The 20,804-nt window shown below is 47.1% G+C and overlaps 1 long non-coding RNA gene across 1 annotated transcript in view; it reads right to left on the bottom strand.

Moving 5' to 3' along the window:
* Positions 1 to 1,581: 1,581 nt before the first annotated feature.
* LOC133396327 (uncharacterized) overlaps positions 1,582 to 20,804 on the bottom strand; it is a 69,486-nt gene continuing 50,263 nt past the window's right edge. Inside the window, exon 3 of the long non-coding RNA XR_009767358.1 lies at positions 1,582 to 2,155. This is a non-coding gene — a long non-coding RNA (uncharacterized LOC133396327). The remainder of the gene's footprint in view (positions 2,156 to 20,804) is intronic.

Here is a 20,804-nt window from a genome sequence, read left to right as displayed (position 1 = left end):
TGGATACAGATATGTAACAATACATTTAGAATGACAAAAAACATAAATTTACATCTTATACAATATGAGGTGCTCCATAGAACACACTTTACTGAGTACACTATGCATAAAATGGGCTTCACTCCATCTGATATATGCGCACAATCCACCAAAACTACCCCAGACACCTATTTTCATGCAATATGGGAATGCACACCAGTTCAATGCTTTTGGTCTTCGGTTACACAGAAACTCTCTTATATTTTGAATTTCAGGATTCCACTTTCCCCAAGATTGTGCATACTTGGCGACTTAAGCATAATCGACCTCCCTAATAAATATTCACAATCATTACTCGTCACGTTAGCTGGCTGGGGAGTTGGCATTGGGTCCCTGTGGCCTCCTCCGGTTGGCCGGTTGTCGGGGCGCCTCGGTGGGGCCGGCAGATGGCCCGGGTCCCTCAGCGTGGGACATATCCCCTCCGCCGGGCTGCTCTCGGGTGGAATCCTGGGCCCGATCCCGCCTCTCGATTGATTGGGTGGGGTCCTCAGCCTCCGCGGTGCAGGCACAGCAATTACGGGACGCTTCTGTCAGTCTTGGTGCATGCAAAACAGTGTCAATTCACTTGCATGTGTCCACTGCCACACACCCCTGGGACTTTTTCGCTGGGTGTGGGGCCACTCACTTATTGCGACAAATAACTCATGAATATGCGAATTGCTTGGGTATTCCCTCACTCACACTCACTTCCTATAGACTTTTATAATTTACATAGTCACTCCCACCACACTTCAGTTGTTCAATTATAATACTAAGAAACCACAGCGGGAGCTTAAAAACTCCACTGTGGCACAGTAAAATTGTTCAGGCATCCTCCATTCTGCTTGACCTAACAGCCGAACAGGACAAAAAATAAATAAATAAAAAACTCGCTTGACCCCAGCGGGCCTCTAGTACGTCAGCATCTCTCTCGGTGTTGTTGTGTGTTGGTCCAGAGACACAGTAACTGTTTATTAAACACAGCGACAAATGTTTTTCAACCAGTAGCTGACTACAGATGCTTAAGCACAGTGTGCGAACGAACGTGTTTGATTGACAGGTAGAGCTCATCTCCAACACCTCCGCAGACAAGGGCACACAAACCTGCAGCTCGAGGGTGGGCTCTATTTTTCATGATTTTTGAGCTTTAGTATATATAGTTGGTGATTTGTTTTTAAAAATTTCATTCAAATTTGGCAGGGTTGTTAACAATACTATTCTCTGTGTTGTGTCAAATCTACAAGAAATGTATTGGGTCGTTTTACAGGCACTTTAATTTGTGTTGCTAACCAGTTAAATATTCTGGCCAAGAAACTCTAATAGTCTCCTTTTGTGCAAGGCTGTTGTGTCCCCCAAGGCTCTGTGCAGCATGATGGTGCATGTGAACAAAAGCTTGACAGACTGTTTGGCCTTTGACTCCTATCTCTACAGTCAACGGTTAGCTATTCTTGTTACGCCATGCCCAGTTGTAAAATAATAATTAAAATTAAATTAGCGTCATAAAATGGGGCCAGAGAGAGCTGATTTTTTACAAGATCATTTTAATAATGTTCTCATGTCAGGTCATACAGTTTTAACATATAAAGACAATTTTTTTTGTTTGTTTGTTTAAACCGTAAACTCTACTTTTACGTGAAACAGTCTTAGTTCTATTTCCGCTTGTCTTTGCACAGTTAGCCGGTGAGAGATGTTTGAATTGTGAGAATGAACGAATAAAAACAAACACGTCATTTAATTTGTTCGTTTTCGCTGTATCGAGGATGTAGCCAAGCTTATCCTCCAGATCTCAACCTCCAAAATGGCAGACAAATATGATTGAAAACTATTAGATATCAAAAAAGAAAAAGTGACAAATTAATTAACTTCCCTTATTACTCTCATGCACAAAAACGAAAACAATTGTTTTATTTTTCATAGTTCAATATTTGGCTCAGATCAAAAATGTGAACAAGAATTCTACATGGATACTTTTCTTACAGTATGACCTTTTCAGATACATGACAATTCCAACCTAATTTATTCCAGAACCATTACTGATCTTCTTTTCCGCGTGAAAGAGTTTTCTGTGCTTGTCCGGCATTAGCCATCTCAGTTTGAGGCCTTGGTTTGGGAGGCTGCACTGCATGCTTTGCTGCAACTGAAACACACAAGGAGGAGATTTAGGCGAGACGATTAACACTTTGTCGGGGCTTAGATTTGAATTAAGGCATCCATCCATCCATCCATTTTCTGAGCCGCTTCTCCTCACAAGGGTCGCGGGCGTGCTGGAGCCTATCCCAGCTATCATAGGGCAGGAGGCGGGGTACACCCTGAACTGGTTGCCAGCCAATCGCAGGGCACATACAAACAAACAACCATTCGCACTCATATTCACACCTACGGGCAATTTAGAGTCTCCAATAAATGCATGTTTTTGGGATGTGGGAGGAAACCGGAGTGCCCGGAGAAAACCCATGCAGGCACGGGGAGAACATGGCAAACTCCACACAGGCGGGGCCGGGGATTGAACCCCGGTCCTCAGAACTGTGAGGCTGATGCTCTAACCAGTCGTCCACCGTGCCGCTGAATTAAGGCACTAAATATTATTTCCAGCAATTGACACAGGGTTCACCAGGGGCGGGACACTGGAACATAGTGTTTTAGTGAAGTTCTGATATTTTCTGTTGACCATCAAATCATGTTAAATTACGTTAAATCCCCAGGTATTCTATAATTAATCTTTTTTTTTCTTCTTCTGTATTAAACATCTTCACCATCACCTGGACTTCAGGATTTGTTTAAACCTGATAACATCATAGAGTTACGAGCCTGCTTAAGCCTCTCTGTGGCTTTTCACTGATAGCAGTCGCCACAATTGAGTCAATAAAAGATTCTGTCAATTAAATTACCCTTTTCTATACATATAAAAATGTCCTTTCCTTTTCTCATAACAATGATTAGTGCAGTGTTGTCAATGTTAGCATATTTAATAACAAAGTTACCACGGGTCCTGGCTGTCGTATCAAGACCGCCTAATTAAACCTAGGTCATAACAAGTACTCCAGACTAGAAGGGGGAGAGCGGCCTTAAAGAAACGTGGTAAGAGATTTATTTAATACCAAATAAAAAAAAAATAGGTTACTTTATTTAGAAAAGCCTAATTTAAGCGGGGCCGACGCTTCATATTTGGCTGTGAGAACCTAGGCGAGTGTTCCTCAACACCAGCTTAAGCAAGCTCCCGTCACTGGTTACGGTTCACTGTGTAATACGCAGGACCAACAAAAAGCTTTAATCCTTTAAACGGAGAGCTGGTCAGGACTCCCTTAGCTCTAAAGAACTGGGGAGCCTGAGGTAAGTGAGGTCTGGCTCACTTTTAAATTATTTCAGCCATTCATGGAGAAGCCACAGCTTATTGCCGTCACTGAGGAAATGCAAGCTACGAAAGCAACGCATCACAGAAGCAATATGTTTGTTTAATCCTTCTGTGTAGTTTGTCAAATTTTACACCGTTTGGATGTATTGCCACTTTTCCATTGGGGACTGTTTGTTTCGAAGTGTTGCATGTGCTGATTTGCCGCGGTTGGCGGAGATTTTGTAGCTTGTTTGACAGTTGGATGCATTGGGTGCCGTGCTGTTAAGGATGATGATGATGATGAAAATCCCGCCACCCATCCATCCATCCATCCATTTTCTTCCGCTTATTCGAGGTCCGGTTGCGGGGCAGTAGCTTGGCAGGGAAGCTCAAACTTCCCTCTCCCCAGCCACTTCCTCCAGCTCTTCCGAGTCAATCCCGGGGTGTTCCCAGGCAAGCCGAGAGACGTAGTATCTCCAGGGTGTCCTTGGTCTTATCCGGAGTCTCCTCCCAGTGGGACGTGCCCGGAACACCTCACCAGGGAGGCGTCCAGGAGGCACCCTGAACAGATGCCCAAGCCACCTCAGCTGGTTCCGCTCAATGTGAAGGAGCAGCGGCTCTACTCTGAGCCCCTCGCGGATGACCAAGCTTCTCACACTCTCTCTTAGGGAGAGCCCGGACACCTGACGGCGAAAACTAATTTCAACCACTTGTATCCGGGATCTTGTTCTTTCGGTCACGACCAGCTCGTGACCATAGGTGAGGGTAGTAACGTAGATTGACCGGTAAATAGAGAGCTTCGTCTTTCGGCTTAGCTCCTTCTTCCCCACAACAGACCGATACAAAGTATGCATCACTGCAGAAGCTGCACCGATCCACCTGTCGATCTCCCGTTCCATTCTTCCTTCACTCGTGAACAAGACCCCAAGATATTTGAATTCCTCCACTTGGGGCAGGATCTTATCCCCGACCTGGAGAGGCCACTCCACCCTTTTCCGACTGAGGATCATGGTCTCAGTTTTGGAGGTGCTGATTCTCATCCCAGCCGCTTCACACTATGCTGCGAACTGTTCAAGTGAGAGTTGGAGATCACGGCTTGATAAAGCCAACAGAACCATATCATCTGAAAAAAAGCAAAGATCCAATACTGAGGCCACCAAACCGGATCCCCGCTATGCCTTGGCTGCGCCTATAAATTCTGTCCATAAAAGTTATGAACAGAATCGGTGACAAAGGCCAGCCTTAGCGGAGTCCAGCCCTCACCGGAAACGAGTGCGACTTACTGCTGTTAATGTGGACCAAACTCTGACACTGGGCGTACAGGTGCCGAACCCGTATCAGGGGGTTCGGCACCCCATACTCCTGAAGCATCCCCACACAGGACTCCCCGAGGGACACAGTCGAACGCCTTCTCCAAGTCCACAAAACACATGTAGACTGGTTGGGCGAACTCCCATGCACCCTCGAGGACCCTGCCGAGGGTGTAGAGCTGCTCCACTGTTCCACGGCCATGACGAAAACCACACTGCTCCTCCTGAATCAGAGATTTGACTTCCCCACCGACCCTCGTCTCCAGCACCCATGAATAGACCTTACCAGGGAGGCTGAGGTGTGTGATCTCCCTGTATTTGGAACACACCCACCAGTCCCCCTTCTTAAAAAGTGGGACCACCACCCCAGTCTGCCAATCCAGAGGGACTGACCCTGATGTCCACGCGATGTTGCAGAGATGTGTCAACCACGACCTTACGGCCACAGCTCCGGCCAGCCGCCTCGGCAGAGCTCTTCAGCACCACCTCCAAGGACTCCAAAAAGGGTGGGTACTCTGAACTGCTGTTTGGTGCATAGGCACCAAACAACAATCAGAACACGTCCTCCCACCCAGAGGCGGAGGGAGGCTACCCTCTCGTCCACCGGGGAGAACCCCAATGTACAGGCCGGGGAGCAATCAGTATACCCACACCTGCTCGGCACCTCGCACCGTGGGCAGCTTCAGAGTGGAAGAGAGTCCAACCCCTCTCAAGAGGACTGGTACCAGAGCCCAAGCCGTGTGTGGAGGCGAGCCCGACTATATCTAGTCGGAACTTCTCAACCTCACACATCAGCTCGGGCTCCTTCCCTGCCAGAGCGGTGACATTCCACGTCCCTAGAGCCAGCTTCTGTAGCCGGGGATCGGATCGCCAAGGTCCATCCTTTCGGCCACTGCCCAGCTCAAACTGCACCTGACCCGTATGGACCCGCCCACATGTGGTGAGCCCATGGGAAGGGGGACCCACATTACCCTATCGGGCTGTACCTGCCCAGGCCCCATGGGTACAGGCGCAGCCCTTAGGTGCTCGCCTTCGAGCCCCACCTCCAGGCCTGGCTCCAGAGGGGAGCCCTGGTGAACCGTGTCCGGGCACGGCAAACCTACATCCATTCATTTTATTCATCATCGGTGTTTTTTGAGCCATGCTTTCCCAAGGTCCCTCACCTAGGACCCGTTTGCCATGGGTGACCCTACCAGGGGCATGAAGCCCAAGACAATTTAGCTCCTCAGATCATTGGGACACACAAACCCCTCCACCAAGATAAGGTGATGGTTCCAGGAGGGGCTGAATTGACATGACACTTAAAATGATGGACAACGTGGAGACCGATACTGGAAACTATGCCATTCAAAAAACACAATTGTGTACTTGTTAACAAAGATAGGCACGTATACACACCACCTTTCGTTGGTGGGACATCTGCTTGTCCGCCATATTTGATGTGGCAGCTCGATCTGTAAACTGAAACTAGATAATGGACTGAACTTCATAAAGCAGCAATGTACTAAGCATACAAAGTTAATGTCTCTCATTTAACCATTCACACACATGAATATACTGTATTTGGGGAAACAGATGGGCTACAAAAGTAACGTATGTAATTGCTAAGCTGATGGTTACATGTTTAGTTCCAGCTACTGCATTGGTAGTTTTAAACATGCAAATGTAAGGAAATAATAATGTACAGTATATATAACAGCCTATATTTCATTTCATACTCTTAAATTGTTGTTCATTTAGCTTTTATAGGTGCAAATGCACTTTTTTGTATTATGATCAGTCAAAAAACATTTTATCACGCCCATATATGTTGTAACGGAACATATGTGTGACTGTTTTGACTTGCTTTAATCAAGTAATGAATTGACATGCTATCGTCCGGCTCAATTTTCATAATTTTTGCCACAGTAACTTGGGACTTGCTTGAAACTTGACGGTTCAGACTGACTTGCAACTTTCAACATTGTGACTTGCTCCAATGTTTGCAGATACTGTATGCTCCAACATCTGCAAATCCAATTATTTGGCACTGTGTACTTGCTTGATAACTTGCTTCTGAGCGATTAGCCTCAACATGGCATGGTAATCAATAAATAACCTGTTTTCTATCTCTGGTGCTTTGCAGCATGAAGGTGTCTAAAATATTATAGATCATTTGTGGGGATTAAACCGACTCAATTGCTGCCTGTATTGGCCTAATCTACGCGACTAACATCCATATCACAAAAAATACAGTATGTAGAGCATATAGTCGACAGCAGTTTTTCATTCTATATTTGATTTTACTTTTAAATCAGGTGTTATTATATAAATGAAAGACAATATTCAAAACTATTTTGAAATTACTTTTCAGACATACTGTCGCTGTATGATTTAAGTTAATTAATATATGGAGAAAAAGTGGTTTAAGTCTGTTATGACAAAAAAGGGACAATTTACATTATTTACAAGTTGTAATGATAGTAGGAAATATTTACAGAGTAAAAGTTAATAATTTAAATTCATTGCATTTAAATATGTAGATAATTTAAAAGGTTTAACATTTCATATAGTTTCAATAAAATTGAAGAACATGTAATGGGTTTCTGATTTACTGATGTACCTGTCATGTGTGTGTGTTCCGGGTTTTGTCTTCCCCCCTGTTTCACACACACCTGCTCCTGTGAGCATCTTCACCACCTGTGCCTCGTTCACCCTAATTACCTATTGTATTTAACCTCGTGTCTCATTCCCTCTTGTTGCCAGTTCGTTGTACCTTGTCGTCGCGTTCCAGCATTCTTTGTTTCCACGTCAGAGACTCACAGTAAGACTTGACCCTGTTCCGATTATCGACCTTGCCTCTTTGCCTCATGTTTTTGGATACTGTTGCCTTTCTTGGATTGCCTGCCTGTGTACCGACCTATGCCCGTCTATTAAACCTCTCTTTTTGGAAACTGTCCATTTGTTTTGGAGTCGTGCATTTTTGGGTCCTATCCTCTGTTCCGTTCATGACAGAACGAACTGGCCATAACATGGACCCAGCAGACTCAGACCCGATGCGCAAAGCCCTTCAAGCGTAGGGTCAACGCCTCTCGAACCAGGATGAGCAGATTGCTGCCCTCCACCTTCATCTAGAGGGACTATCAAGGCATCAGGACAATATATACGTGGCCTCACAGTTTGAACTTCTTATGAAAATTATTCAAGAGAAGGAACCAGTTGGCACCACACCCAATACCGCCAAGGTATTTCCATGTGAAGCAGTCACCATGCAGCCACCTGCCACCTCCGCTGCTGTCTGCCCACAGCTCTCTCGACCGGAGAGGTTCTCTGGAAATTCTGGGAACATTAAGCCGTTCATCACGCAGTGCGAACTCCACTTTGAGCTGCAGGCAGCTGCCTTCCCCACCAAGCGGGCAAAAATTGCTTTCGTCATTTCCCACCTGACTGGTCGTGCAGAGGCGTGGGCTACTGCTGAATGGAGCCGCAATTCCGCCGCGTGTCATTCATGGGCTTTTTTCGTAAAGACTATGGAGCAAATTTTTCCATTTTCCACTCCAGATCGTGAGGCAGCTCGCTCCCTTGTCACCTTACAACAAGGCAAGCGCAGGGTGTCAGATTACGCGATTGAGTTTCGCATTCTAGCAGCTGAGAGTCATTGGAATAATCGGGCGCTACTCGATGCCTTTTTTCAAGGACTATCCCCCGCCGTCAAGGATCATTTAATCCCACTTAGACCTGCCGACCGACTTGGACACTCATCGCTCTCGCCGTAAAAATCGACAAGAGGCTTTTGGATCGCGAGCTGGATGGAGATCGGCGGAGGGCTGCCTCACCGCGCACTTGAAGGACGAGCCTCGGTGACCAGCCAAACCAAGGCAGATCCCCTGGTTCCGGTCTCAACCCACTGGCTAGCGTCCCCACGGATGAACCCATGCAACTGGGCAGGTTCCATCTCTCTCCTGAGGAACGTCAACGCCGGCTGAGGGAAGGGCGGTGCTTCTACTGCGGTCAGTTGGGTCATTCAGTGAGCAACTGTCACGTCAACGTTGCCGGTACCGGTAGCAAGGGCACGGGAGAGGTGAGTCTGAATTTCATTAAGGAAGACCCTACACGGGTTCTTCCTAAAGTGACACTATGCTCTCCTGATCAAGAAATTCATACACCTGTATGAATTGACTGGTTCTGACGCAAACTTACTCAACTCCATCCTCGTTAGACGTATGCACCTTAGAACCTTTGAAATAAAACTCCACCGTAACACCTATGCTGCGGACGGCATTTTTATGGGGAAGATCAATCACCGCACCCAAACACTCATTTTGACATTTCCTGATTCTCACTCGGAACGCATTAGTTTTCATGTTTTTGACGCCATGAATCATGACCTTATCTTAGGGAACCTATGTTTGAAATTACATAACCCCCACATTGACTGGTCCTCTGGGCAGGTTATGTCATGGGGCAGCAATTGCGCCCGGAACTGTTTCAAGCCGCCATGTGATGTTCAGGGCTATGTTTCTAAGGACAATCCACAGACCCCATCTGGGGATCCTGATTTATCTCAAGTGCCCACCTGTTACCAGGATATTAAAGAAATTTTTTCCAAGTCCAAGGGCAAATCCCTTCCACCCCACAGACCTTATGACTGTGCTGTTGACTTGCTGTATGGAACCCGCTTTGTCAGGCAGCTTTTCAAAAACGTAAGTCGAGCTTTACCTCCGCTTCCATCCTTACTTTTCCAGATCTCAAACAGCAGTTTGTGGTAGAAGTCGATGCGTCTGATGCCGGAATAGGAGCAGTGCTCTCCCAGAAATCTCTCAAGGATGATAAATTACATCCTTGTGCTTTTCCCTCCAAAAAACTGACCCCAACTAAGAAGAATTATGACATTGGTGACCGTGAACTGCTGGCAGTCAAGGTGGCTTTGATGGAGTGGGTGCACAGACTGCGTTTTTAGTATGGACAGATCACAAGAACCTTGAGTATATTAAAACGGCTAAAAGATTAAATGCGAGGCAGGCTAGATGGGCTCTGTTCTTCACTAGATTTAATTTCACGTTATCCTACCAACCTGGTTCTAAAAATGGTAAGCCAGATGCTTTGTCACGTATTTTCTCCGAAAATAATTATTTGTCCGACCCTAAGACTATTTTGCCCAAGTCATGTTTTATTTCCGCTTTTGTTTGGGACATTGGAACGGAGGTTAAAGGGGCTCTGAAAAACACTCCTAGCCCTGAAGATTGCCCTGAAAACAGGCTTTATGTGGTTCCGACCTTAAGGGGAAGAGTCATCCACTGGGCTCACACAAACCGAACTGTATGTCACCCAGGCATTGCCAAGACGCAATCAGTGGTCGAACAGCGCTTTTGGTGGCCTAATGTTAGGAGGGATGTTATGCTGTTGACTTGCTGTATGGAACCCACTTTGTCAGGCAGCTTTTCAAAAACGTAAGTCGAGCTTTACCTCCGCTTCCATCCTTACTTTTCCAGATCTCAAACAGCAGTTTGTGGTAGAAGTCGATGCGTCTGATGCCGGAATAGGAGCAGTGCTCTCCCAGAAATCTCTCAAGGATGATAAATTACATCCTTGTGCTTTTCCCTCCAAAAAACTGACCCCAACTGAGAAAAATTATGACATTGGTGACCGTGAACTGCTGGCAGTCAAGGTGGCTTTGATGGAGTGGGGGCACAGACTGCGTTTTTAGTATGGACAGATCACAAGAACCTTGAGTATATTAAAACGGCTAAAAGATTAAATGCGAGGCAGGCTAGATGGGCTCTGTTCTTCACTAGATTTAATTTCACGTTATCCTACCAACCTGGTTCTAAAAATGGTAAGCCAGATGCTTTGTCACGTATTTTCTCCGAAAATAATTCTTTGTCCGACCCTAAGACTATTTTGCCCAAGTCATGTTTTATTTCCGCTTTTGTTTGGGACATTGAAACGGAGGTTAAAGGGGCTCTGAAAAACACTCCTAGCCCTGAAGATTGCCCTGAAAACAGGCTTTATGTGGTTCCGACCTTAAGGGGAAGAGTCATCCCCTGGGCTCACACAAACCGAACTGTATGTCACCCAGGCATTGCCAAGACGCAATCAGTGGTCGAACAGCGCTTTTGGTGGCCTAATGTTAGGAGGGATGTTATCGATTACGTCAATGCTTGCCAGGTATGTGCTGCTAACAAGCCCTCTCATCAACGTCCTTCTGGGGAGTTGCGATCCCTGCCAATACCACAACGTCCTTGGTCAGACATTTCCGTAGACTTTGTGACAGGATTACTGGCTTCTAAAGGCAATACCACCATTCTTACAGTTGTTGACAGGTTCTCTATGATGGCACACTTCATTGCACTTCCAAAACTCCCCTCAGCTAAAGACACTGCCGAGCTGATGATTAATCAGGTTTTCAAGTTCCATGGTTTCCCCAAGAATGTGGTGTCTGATAGGGGTCCCCAATTCATTTCGCAATTTTGGAACGAGTTTTGCAATCTCATAGGTGCTACCGTCACTCTGTCATCTGGGTTTCATCCTGAAACCAACGGCCAAACCGAGTGGCTGAACCAGGACCTGGAGACTGGGCTCCGATGTCTCGCTTCACAGGAGCCGCGATCCTGGTCTCAGAAACTGGTTTGGGTTGAATTCTCCCACAATTCCCTCCCCTCTGCATCCACTCGCCTTTTCACGTTGTGCATGGTTACCAACCATCTCTGTTTCCTGCCATAGCCCAAGAGTCCACAGTTCCAGCGGCATTAACCTTGGTGAGACGCTGCAGGAGGACCTGGGAGCGAGCCCGCCAGATGCTGCTGCGCCAGGGATGGGTCCTACAAAGCCGCTGCTGACCGTCGGAGGACACCGGCCCCGAACTACAAAGTGGGTCAGCGAGTTTGGCTCTCGACCAAACATATTCCACTCCGGGTGGAGTCCAAGAAGCTCGTTCCCAGGTTCGTTGGGCCCTTCCCCATCACAAAGATCATCAACGCTGTCACCGTGAAGCTGAGGCTCCCAAGGTCGATGCGGGTCCACCCTGCTTTTCACGTCAGCCTACTCAAGCCAGCCCGGGAGTCCCCTCTGGTCCCGCCTTCCAGGCCCCCTCCTCCCCCCCGGTTTGTGGATGGGGGCCCTGTCTGCTCTGTGAAGCGGCTGTTGTCGTCTCGTCGGAGGGGGTTTCAATATCTGGTGGACTGGGAGGGCTATGGGCCTGAGGAACGTTCATGGGTACCGTCTGCGTTTATCATTGATGATTCGCTCATTCGGGACTTCCACGTTGCACATCCAGGGTCGTCTGGGGCCGGCCGTTAAGGGGGGGGGGGGGTACTGTCGTGTGTGTGTTCCGGGTTTTGTCTTCCCCCCCCTGTTTCACACACACCTGCTCCTGTGAGCATCTTCCCCACCTGTGCCTCGTTTACCCTATTTACCCCATGCATTTAACCTCGTGTCTCATTCCCTCTCGTTGCCAGTTCGTTGTACCTTGTCGTCGCGTTCCAGCATTCCTTGTTTCCACGTCACAGACTCACAGTAAGACTCTTTAAGGCGGACGGATGTGTGTGGTTAGCAAGAAGTAATTTGATTAGGCAATGTGGAGTAGAGACACAGTTTTATGACCGAGCTATCTCTTTACCTAATTTTTATTTTATCCACCCCATTCTCTGTTTTTGTCACTTTGGACAGATTTGCTGTTGCACTTCAGTCCTTCGCATTATTCCTAATGGGCTGTGCTAACACAATGACAGATGCTGAATACATAGAATACCTTGACAACTCACTTAATGTAAAGGCATTAGCAAACCAACTTCTATTCAAACATAAAGAATCTTGGAGAAAGTTAGCCTGCCGTCTGCAAGAAAGAACAAAGAGAAGAATTACATTTAAGGATTTCATTGACTTTTTAATCTTCTGTATCCACTCTATGGATACACAAAAGAAACCACCATAAACATGAAGGATCAAGGACGACATAAACCAAATTCATAATAAACTGAGACACTCAAACCAAAGAAAGTGTCCACAACGGTCACTGTGCCCTCTAAGATGGAAAACGACAAACAGCAAAAACCTTGTGCTTATTGTAATGGAGACCAACACAGACTCAGAGTTTGCAAGAAATGGCTGGCTGTCCTAAAGTACTTGAACAGTGAGCGCACCAAATTCAAGATGGTTGTTGTAAATAGAGTTGCAGCAATCCTGGAGTATTCGCAGACATCTCAGTGGACATATATCCAACACTACTCTAAATCCCACTGACCATGTCTCAAGAGGACAAATCATAAACGCATTCTTGAAAAATTAGACTTGGCTTTCAGGACCAAGTTTCTTGCTTCGCTCAAAACACAAATGGGCTAAAAAAAATCCAGACCCAGATATCGATGACCCGCACAACGAGCGACGGGGCCGAACCTGAGTGAACTGTTGCACAGTGTGCATGGTTTGGCAACTGTTTCCATGAGTGGCCAATCAGTCGGCCACTGTTTTTGTAGCCCGCTGGTGCACACCTTTGCAACGTCACAGTTTACAGACAATCAAAATTCAAACAACCTTTCACGCTTGCTGAAAATACACTTCTGGTTTATTGGACAAACCTAACTGATCCAGTATTTGGAGATATTAAAGACACCCAAACAGTGAGCAAACATGTAAGGAGGCCCATGTCACAGCCTCATGTAAGAATAAAAGGAAGCATATTTGCCATCAGACGGCACGACTGGTTAGCACATCTGCCTCACAGTTCTGAGGACCTGGGTTAAAATCTGGCTTTGCCTGTGTGAAGATTGCATGTTCTCCCTGTGTCTGTGTCGGTTTTCTCTGGGTACTCCAGTTTCCTCCCACATCCCTAAAACATGGCAGGTGGATTGAAGACTCGAAATTGCTCGTATATGTGAATGTGACTGTGAATATGTGCCCTGCGATTGGCTGGGGACCAGTTCAGGGTGTACCCTGCCTCTTGCCCAAAGATAACTGGGATATGCTCCAGCATACCTGCAACCCTAGTGGGGATAAGCGGTGTAGAATATAAATGGATGGATATTTGCCATCACTGTGATAGTTGCAGAGAAACTACCAACCTACCAACGGGTTTGGGGCTTGGCGCCACGACAGGCACCGACCAACTGACAGCCATTGCTCCGGTCGGCCACCTCAACAATGGAGGCGCAGTACATGGGCCATTCGGACTCAATGTCCCCGGCCTCCCTCGGGACGTGGTAAAAGTTCTGCCAGAGGTGGGAGTTAAAACTCCTTCTGACATGGGACTCTGCCAGACATTGCCATCAGACCCTAACAATACGTTTGGGTCTGCCAGGTAGGAGCTGCATCTTCCCCCACATCGGAGCCAACACACCACCAGGTACTGATTGATTGACAGCTCCGTCCCTCTCTTTACCTGAGTGTCCAAGAAATGCGGCTGCAGGTCTCATGACACGACCATAAAGTTGATCATTGAACTGTTGCCTAGAGTGTCCTAATGTCAAGTGCACTTGTGGACACTGTTATGACTGAACATGGTGTTTCCTTATGGACAATCCGTGACGAGCAAAAAAGTCCAAAAACGTAACACCGCTCGGGTTCTGAGCAAGGGGGGCGTTCTTCCCAATTTTGCCATTCAAGGTCTCACTGTCTTTTCCAACGTGAGCGTTGAAGTAACTGAGAAGAACGAGCACCCCCTTCCAAGGACTCCAAAAATGGTGGGTACTCTGAGTTCCTGTTTGGTGCATATGCACAAATAACAGTCAGTCACCCCACCCGAATGCAGAGGGTGGGTACGCTTTCGCCTACTGTGACGAACCCCAATGTACAGGCACCAAGCCGTGGGTCAGTCACTATTCCCACACTTGCTCGTTGCGTTTCACCGTGGGCAACTCCAGAGTGGAAGAGAGTCAAACCCCTCTCAAGAAGACTGGTACCAGAGCCCAAGCTATGTGTTGAGGCAAGCCTGACTATGCCTAGTAGGAATTTCTCAACCTCACAAACTAGCTCAGGTTCTTTCCCTGCCAGAGAAATCAGCTTCTGTAGCCAGGGATCGGACCACCAAGGTCGTCGCCCTTTGCCACAACTCAGCTCACTCTGCACCCGAACCCCTTGGCCCCTCCTACAGGCGGTGAGCCCATGGGAAGGGGCACCCATCTTGCCTCTTGGCAAGGCTCGTGCCTGGCAAAGCTCCATGGGTGCAGGCGAATTATTTATTATTATTTTTCTTGGTCTGATGGTGCAACATGAAACATAGATGGTACTAATAAAAATAATAATGATCAAAATTATAATATAAATAAACTGAGAAGAAGGAAAATAAAAAATGTGCAGTAAGCATAAATAGTGTGCAATAAGCCCCTCCTGGAAGCCGTCACCTTATCGTGGTGGAGGGGTTTGTGTGTCCCAGTGATCCTAGGAGCTAAGTTGTCTGGGGCTTTATGCCCCTGGCAGGGTCACCCATGACAAACAGGTCCTAGGCGAGGGACCAGACAAAGCATGGCTCAAAGACCCCTTATGATGACGACAAACTATGGACTCAGTTTTCCCTTGCCCAGACGCGGGTCACCGGGGCCACCTTCTGGAGCCAGGCCTGGAGGTGGGGCTCAAAGGCGAGCGCCTGGTGGGCGGGCCAGCACCCATGGGGCCCGGCTGGGCACAGCCCGAAAGGGTAACGTGGGTCCCCCTTCCTATGGGCTCACCATCTGTGGGAGGGGTCACAGGGTTCGGGTGCAGTGCGAAGCTGGCTCTAAGCACATGGAATGTCACCTCTCTGGCAGGGAAGGAGCCCGAGCTGGTGTGTGAGGTCGAGAAGTTCCGACTAGATATAGTCGGACTCGCCTCCACATACAGCTTGGGCTCTGGTACCAGTCCTCCTGAGAGGGGTTGGACTCTCTTCCACTCTGAAGTTGCCCACGGTGAGAGGTGCCGAGCAGGTGTGGGAATACTACCCGGCGCCTGTACGTTGGGGTTCACCCCGGTGGACGAGAGGGTAGTCCTGTGGGGGGTGCTTTGGGAGTATGGGGCACCGAACCCCCTGATACAGGCTGTTCGGTTCCTGTACGACCTGAGTCAGAGTTTGGTCCGCATATCCGGCAGTAAGTCGGACTCGTTCCCTGTGACGGTTGGACTCTGCCAAGGCTGTCACCAATTCTGTTCATAACTTTTATGGACAGAATTTCAAGGCACAGCCGAGGGGTAGAGGGGGCCTGGTTTGGTGGCCTCAGTATTGCAGCTCTGCTTTTTGCAGAGAATTTGGTTCTGTTGGCTTCATCAAGCCATGATCTCCAACTCTCACTGGAGCAGTTCTCAAGCGAGTGAGAAGCGGCTGGAATGAGAATCAGCACCTCCAAATCTGAGACCATAGTCCTCAGTCGGAAAAGGGTGGCGTGCCCTCAAGTGCCCCAAGTGGAGGAGTTGAATTATCTTGTGGTCTTGTTCATAAGTGAAGGAAGAATGGAACGGGAGATAGATGGGCGGATCGGTGCAGCGTCTGCAGTGATGCAGACTTTGTATCGGTTCGTTGTGGTAAAGAAGGAGCTAAGCCAAAAGGCGAATCTCTCAATTTACTGGTCGGTCTATGTTCCTACACTCACCCATCGTCACAAACTGTGGGTCGTGACCGAAAGAACAAGATCCCGGATACAAGCGGCCGAAAGGAGTTTCCTCCGCAGGGTATCTGGGCTCTCCCTTAGAGATAGGGTGAGAAGCTCGGTCATCCGGGAGAATCTCAGAGTAGAGCCGCTGCTCTTCCACATCAAGAGGAGCCAGATGAGGTGGCTGGGACATCTCATTTGGATGTCTCCCAGATGCCTCCCTGGTGAGGTGTTCCTGGCACGTCCCACCGGGAGGAGACCCCGGGGACGACCCACGACACGCTGGAGATACTACGTCTTTCTGCTGGCCTGGGAACGACTTGGGATCCCCTCGGAAGAGGTGGGTGAAGTGGCTGGAAAAAGGGAAGTATGGGCGTCGCTGCTAAAGCTACTGCTCGACCCGACCTCGGATAAGCGGTAGAAAAATGGATGGAGTGTGCAATAAGCATCAGGTGTAGGTGTGAAGTTTTAATGGGTGATACCAGCTTATTTAGTGTTCATGAGTCTGATGGCCGAGGGGAATAATCTGTTTATGTGGCAAGAGGTTCTGCTCTTGATGGACCGTAGCATTCTACCTGAGGGGAGAGGGTTGACCAGGGTGTGCAGGCTCAACTGTAATCCAACCTGGACGGCCCCAGGTCCAGGAGATGTACAAGTTCTTGATGGATGGGAGCCTACAGCCAATCACCTCAGCAGCATGCACAGATGCACTGCAATCTGTGCCTGCCCCTGGATGTAGCACCAGCATACCACAAAATGATGGAGGAGGTGAGGATGGACTTGATGATGGCCATGTAGAACTGCACCAAAATCTTGGTTGGCAACTTGTGTTTTCCTTAGCTGCTGTAGGAAGAATATCCTCTGCTGGATATTGGTGGTTCACTGGTGAACGAGCACTGCAAGATGGACCCCAGGTGACTTCATATCATATGCGTCGACTTTTAACAATAACACTAACGAAATCCCACATCTGTACCAACGGGTACAAACATGCATGAATTCCTGGAATGTGCACCTCGATTTCTGTGTCATTAATGTTGATTCTGCAGGATTGACAATAAGTCTGATCATGAGGACTGTACTGTGTTTTTAGCCAAGAGTATGAAATGACGTGTTGAACAATATTATTTGATATGACAGGACTAAGATTGAAATAAAATAGTTTCGTATACTTAATCTCTGCTTCAGACAGTTGGGAATCGTTTTTAAAAATGTGCGGAAGTGCACCCATGATTTGGGCATGACCAGCGCACTTAAAATTAAACTTAGAATGGAAATCTGACCTCCCCACCACCCACCCCACGCAAGTGGTGTGGTGCATTAAAATCTGGAGAAGTCAGTGAAAGCCAAATCCCCCCCCACCCACGACCCACCGGCCCCCAGAGATGGGTGTATGTGGTGCATTAAAACGTGGGGAGTGTGTGTGATGCATTTAAAATCCAGGGGGGCAGGCAGAGCGGAGGGGTAGGGCGCATGGACCGAGAAACAGCACAGACACCCACACCCTCCCGATCCCATACCAGTCCTTTCCTCATCAGCGGCAGCTTGACGCACTAGCTCGGATCCTCCATGACAAGACGAGCGGCGTTGACGTAGCTGCGCGGAATGCAAGTGGCTTTCTACGAGTTACCGCTGCTTGCCGAGCTGGCGAAGGAATAAAGAAAAGAACGAAGCGACCATCCACCGTTGAAAAAGACTATGTTTTTCGTCTTCGGAAATCAGGCAATCTCTTGCGTTGTCACAGCATGCTCCCACGCCCCCAAATACCTGATCTTTTTGTCCCGTGACTGCGGTATAAAAAAGGCAGATCTTTCTTGTCCTCATTCTCTCTTGCTTCCACGTTCAGCTTATGCAAGCTCGCCTTTCGGCTCCGGCCATCCCTTTCCCATCCCCCTTTTTCCTTTGTGGTCACCACGCGGCTGCCCAGACCCCGAGAAAGACTCGGTCCGGCATCCAGACTGTGGTGCTGCTCCTGACTTGCTACTTGCGGTTGCCAAGGAGAGAAATCTCAACCCATAAGTTACACTCTCAAGCAAGCGTAAAAGCGTGGCATGCCAACAAGTCCAAACGTCAGGTAAAGTTACGAGCGCAAATGCCAGCACAACTGCAGTACCTACCAGAATAAGTACAAATTCGAGCATAGTAGCTTGGGGTTAGTTTAACGATGTTACGAGTCAAAACTTTTTTCTCTTTCAACCCGTATCAAGTAATTCACGCTCATCTCACGAGTTCAGCCATTCACTCTATATTGTGCGGTGTTATGTTTACTTGTCTATCATAACGTAGTAATTTCCCTTCGCATTTGTCCCCAAATTTCCCTGTAATTTCATTTTAATTTTCTCTATATTAAGCATCCTATTGTGTACTATGTGTGTTTGAGTCAAAGATATTGACCTCTGCAATCGAGAACTAATTTACATAATTGTGGCAACCCTTTCAGAAAAAGATTGATCCACAAGGTTTTTTTTGTTGTTTTGTCCTGCTAATAAGATGATCAACGACGTGGTGCCCCATTTTTATGCTAACTAAACACCTTTAGTAACAACATTCTCCCATTTCTCCCAGAATGCAGACATTATTCTGCGACCCTGGTACACATTAATTAAATTTTTCTTAACACCAACATACGCTACACCAGAAAGCAGCACGTTACAATAATCAATGTGAGCTGGAACAAATGCGTGGACAATGAACTCTGCATCACTAGCGGATAGGATGGGCTGTATTTTATCGATATTGTGAAGATGAAAAAAAAAAAACAACAACGCAGTTTGGGTAATATTTTTAATGTGCTTTTGGAAAGGGAATGTTGAGTCAAGTATAACACAGAGACTTTTTGGCGAGTCATTTTGGGTAACGGTGCTTTTGTCAAAACTCAGTGTGGTGTCCTTAAACAAGTGCAGTGTCGAGCACGACCAATAATCAACAGCTCAGTTTTCTCAGAGTTAAGGAGCAAAACGTTACAGGACAGTCATTGTTTAATCTCAATGAGACAAGCCTCCAGATTAGACCAGTCGTGAGGGTTGGTTCGTTTTAATGGCATGTACAGCTGAGTATCAACGGCATAACAGTGACAGCTAATCTTATATTTATGTAGATCGCCAAGCGACAGCATATAAATGAACAAAAGAGGGCAAAGTACTGATCCCTCGGGGACACCGCAAGTGACATTATAATACCCAGAGGTCATATTACCATGCATTACACCGTGCGTCCTATCTGAGAGATAAAATATTAAACTAATAAAGTGCTGGGCCTGAAATACTGTTATGCATTTCAAGGCGATCGAGTAGTATATTATGATTGATGGTATCAAAGGCAGCTCGGAGTTCAAGTAATAAAGGTGTCACAATCCATAGCTAATAAAAGATCATTCGTCACTTTTGCAAGGGCCGTTTCAGTAGGGTGGTCTGCCCTGAATCCAGATTTAAAAAGTTAAAATAGATTGCTGGAGGCCATGAGATCATGGTTGTACTACATGATCGGTTGTACTACAAATGTTTCAAAAATTTTCTAAATAAATGGGAGATTTGACACAAACTTGCAATTGCAAAGACTTTCAGGGTCTAAGTTGGGTCTTTTGAGTGTGAGTTGAATAACGGCTGCTTGAAGCTGAAGGTCAAGTGCCAGAGGAGAGTAATAAATGTATAATATTTAAGATTGAAGTTTTTAAGATGAAAAACACCCACAAGAGGGTTGAGCAAGCACGTTGTGTGTTTTGCCGCACAAACGAGTTTTGTGTGTCTGTTCAGTGTCTTTACAGAAAGGACCATATTCATAGGTATGATCAAAAATTTCCCAAGAACGTCTTTTCTCTGACCAGTGGGTTGTGCGAAATGCTTAGTGGACCATCACTCTGGAAAATCCCCTTCCAGTGAACAAGCCCAGACATGTTCTCATTATCTTATCAAAAACCATGTAAAACATAACCATGTCAGTTTTACATTTTGTGTGAGAGTTTCCGAGGCGAAAACATGTCTAAACATTTTATGTATCTAGTGAAGATATGTTAAATTATAGTTTCTTTACATGAAGCAAGTGTCCTTTTTTAATTGCACAATCAGGAGTACTCAAGGTCTCTCTCAGGAACTGTCTAAAAGCATGATAGAGATGATAGTATAGTTTGACCTTGATCATATCATCCTCCCCTTGGTGGAAAGTTACATTCCACAGGAACGCCCCTTGAGAGACATGTTCTTGACAATTAAAATATAGATAGGTCAGATGAGGCGGCACGGTGGACGACTGGTTAGAGCGTCTGCCTCACGGTTCTGAGGAGCGGGGTTCAATCCCCAGCCCCGCCTGTGTGGAGTTTGCATGTTCTGCCCATGCCTGCGTGGGGTTTCTCTGGGCACTCCGGTTTCCTCCCACATCCCAATAACATGCATGGTAGGTCAATTGACAACTCTAAATTGCCCATATGTGTGAATGTGAGTGAGAATGGTTGTTTATTTGTATGTGCCCTGCGATTGGCTGGCAACCAGTTCAGGGTGTACACCGCCTCCTGCCCGATGATAGCTGGGATAGGCTCCAGCACGCCCGCGACCCTAGTGAGGAGAAGCGGCTCAGAAAATGGATGGATGGATGGATAGATCAGATGATTCTGAAGAT

This window comes from Phycodurus eques, chromosome 1 (genome assembly GCF_024500275.1).
Source record: "Phycodurus eques isolate BA_2022a chromosome 1, UOR_Pequ_1.1, whole genome shotgun sequence".
Taxonomy (NCBI): Eukaryota; Metazoa; Chordata; class Actinopteri; order Syngnathiformes; family Syngnathidae; genus Phycodurus; species Phycodurus eques.
Note: the sequence above shows the minus strand (reverse complement) of the source record. Positions and strands in the feature narration are given on the sequence as shown.